A 3607-nucleotide genomic window follows, 5' to 3' on the forward strand; every position below is an offset into this window, starting at 1 on the left:
ATAGCCTCCCCCCCCCGCCCATCCCAACCACTCCCTCCCCCCACCCCACAAAACTCCCGCCCGTGCAGCCCTCCAGTCTCCTTCCGGAGCTCAGTCTGTAATCATCGACAGTATCACACAGATAAGAAACACATTATTTGTACCGTTACTGAGTATTCAGCTACCCGAGATGGGAATATAAGCCAACCCAAGGGGTAGCACCTCCCTACCCCTCCCCTCACCCAACATACAAGGAGTATGCCACCAGTCGAGAAATCAATTCACAGTGTCTGCGGCATCAAGCCAACACCTCCACACCCTCTCAAATTTGTTAGGACACCCTCTGCTGAGATAAGTGGCTTTGTATAACGGTAAAGCTTTATTAATTAAACCTTTCCAATAGGAAACCGTAGGAGGTTCGGGTTTCTTCCAACATAGCAGGATAGATTTGCGTGCATAAAACAGCGCCAGAGAAATCAGAGTCCTCTGCGCCTTTCGAGGTGCCAACTCCTCCACCAATCCGAGCAAACATACCGCGACTGTGACTGGAATCGGCACCGAAAGGACAGAATGTATAACCTGTGTCACTCCCTTCCAGAACTCCTCAATCCGCGGACACTGCCAAAGCACATGGTCAAAATCAGCCCGGTCAGCTGTGCAACGCCAGCATCCCCCCGTCCCGGTACCGTAGATTCTAGCCAGTCTGGCAGGGGTGTAGTATACTCTATGTAAGAGTTTAAACTGAATAAGTCTGTCTCTAGCCGAAACTAGGGTCTGGAACGGGTACCCCCACATGTCGTCCCAATCCTCCCCTCCAAAGTCAGGTACCAAGGCACTCCAAACTTCTCTACATTGTTGGACAGGTTTCGGCCTGTCCAAGAACAACATTTTGTACTTCTTTTCTATTTGTTAACAATTTGCAACAGTCTTGAGCTGAAAATTGTGTGTGTCTGATGAACCTAAAACTAAAACTATGTCCCTTTTTCATACACAGGAAGACCTCAGCCAGGAGGAGGGTGTGGAATGCAGCAGCCAGGAGGTGGCTGTGGAACGTGGCATCCAGAAGGAGGCAGGAGTAAGCGGCAGCCAAGAGGTGGGCAGGTGTAGGAGCCTGACTCAGTCACAGGTCCCCCCCCCCCACCTTCCACCCAAAAGGGCCAGAAGGGGGGAATGTGGAGGAGTTGGCTCTGAAGCTCATTGGGGAGGCTTCAGCGGCCCTCAAAGCCACCCCCACATATCAAGAGGCCTTTGCCGCCTTGGCTGCCTGCAAACTCCAGCAAATGGAGGAGGGGCAACACCTCTTGTGTGAGGAGCTCATCATCCACACACTCAACGTTGTTGGGCTAAATCACACAAACAACACACTTGTGTGATTTGAACCATGCTCCTCCTCCTCCTTCTGCCACACCTCCAGAACCACAGCCACAGCCTAGAAGGAAGCGTGGAAGGAAGACCAGAGAGTGATAACCTGGGTTCAGTCTGGTCTGATAGAAGATGCAGCCTCTTGTAGGACCACAGCCTGGGGACATAGATGTCATCTGCTGCTGTTCTGGATTTCTTGGACTTCAGGACCAGACTGTTCTCCCTCAGATATGTACTCCTCAGGCCACCAATTTTTGCGTTTAAATAGTTGATGTGTGCCCTGGGGGCCAAAGGCTTCGCTAATCTCCCCAGTTTCTCCAGCGCTGCCTCCTTCTTTATTTGTTGCTGACACCTAAATAAAGGTTTTTATTGGTTCAAGAAATACTTGCCTATGTGTTTTACTTAATAACAAGGGGCACCAACACAAAAAAAACCTCCTCTAGATTAAAAAAGAAAACAATAAAATAAAAAGATAATAATGGTGTTGTGGTAAGTTGACACACAAAACACACCAAAAAAATTCCGAAGATGAGCAAACTGTCAAAAAAGGAGATGTTGATTAAAAAAAAACAGCCACAAAATTTAAAACAAAAAAATTATTGGAATGATGTGACGAATTAAAATATTGTATTCATGAAATGAGGAAAAAGAATAAAGAAATACGTTTGGGAGAAGTGTGTGTGAATATGATCATCAAAACAACTGAATTCTTATAGCATTCTAAAGAAAAAGAGAATGCGCTGCATTAAAGAATTTATGAATGTGCTATATCGATTATAAGTGGTAGTTTTACCTGACCGAGCGCTTCCGTTTCAGAATTTATTCTGAGCATGCGTGGCACCTTGTCCGTCGGACTAGGCTACACACGATCGGAACTGACGCGCATCGGATCATGTTGTCGGAAAATTTTATAGCCAGCTCTCAAACTTTTCCATCGGATATTCCGACGGAAACAGTCCGATGGAGCCCACACACTGTCGGATTATCTGACAACATGGTCTGATCGGACATTCTCCATCGGAATGTCCGACCGTGTGTACAAGGGCTTACAGGTTTTATTCTAAGTTTGACCTGTATTTGGCTCCATTCACCTTTCCATCAATTCTAAAAAGCTTCCCTGTCCCTGCTGAAGAAAAACATCCCCACAACATGATGCTGCCACCACCATGTTGGATGGTGTGTTCAGGGTGAGGTGCAGTGTTAGTTTTCCACCACACATAGCGTTTTGCTTTTAGGCCATAGAGTTACATTTTGGTCTCATCTGACCTTCTTCCACGTGCTGTGTCCCCCACATGGCTTTTTACAAACGGGACTTCTTATGACTTTCTTTCAACAATAGCTTTCTTCTTGCCACTCTTCCATAAAGGCCAGATTTGTGGAGTGCACGACTAATAGTTGTCATGTGGACAGATTCTCCCACCTGAGTTGTGGATCTTTGCAGCTCCTCCGGAGTTACTGTGGGCCTCTTGCTTCTCTGATTAATGCTCTTCTTGCCTGGCCTATCAGTTTAGGTGGACGGCCATGTCTTGGTAGGTTTGTAGTTGTGCCATACCCTTTCCATTTTTGGATGATGAATTGAACAGTGCTCCGTGAGATGTTCAAAGCTTGGGATATTTTTCTTATAACCTTACCCTGCTTTAAACTTCTCCACAACTTCATCCCTGACCTGTCTGGTGTGATCCTTGGCCTTCATGATGCTGTTTGTTCATTAAGGTTCTCTAACAAATATCTGAGGGATTCGCAGAACAGCTGTATACTGAGATTAAATTACACACAGGTTAACTCCATTTACTAATTAGGTGATTTCTGAAGGCAATTGGTTCCTCTAGATTTTAGTTAGGGGTATCAGAGTAAAGGGGGCTAAATATAAATGTTCGCCACATTTTTCAGATATTTATTTGTAATGTTAAAACCATTTATTATTTTCCTTCCACTTCACAATTATGTACCACTTTGTGTTGGTCTATCACATAAAATCCCAATAAAATACATTTGCATTTTTGGTTGTAAAATGACAAAATGTGGAACATTTAAAGGGGTATGGATACTTTTTCAAGGCACTTTATGTACACAGGTTGGATAATTAATAGTTAATACATGGTGCTTGCACTGCACTTAATTTTCATATATCTATGGAGCCAAAAGCACACTGTAATGCACCAAAAAAAAGCACCTGTAGTATTTCCCCCAACAAATGGCAGTGCAGTCCACAGGTGTTCAAGGGCTCAATAGAAAAGAATAGAAATCCTCTTGTTGTGTGTTGATA

This window comes from Lithobates pipiens, unplaced genomic scaffold, assembly GCF_037356315.1.
Source record: "Lithobates pipiens isolate NorthernLeopardFrog02 unplaced genomic scaffold, aLitPip1_a1.2 Scaffold_8, whole genome shotgun sequence".
NCBI classification, from domain to species: Eukaryota; Metazoa; Chordata; class Amphibia; order Anura; family Ranidae; genus Lithobates; species Lithobates pipiens.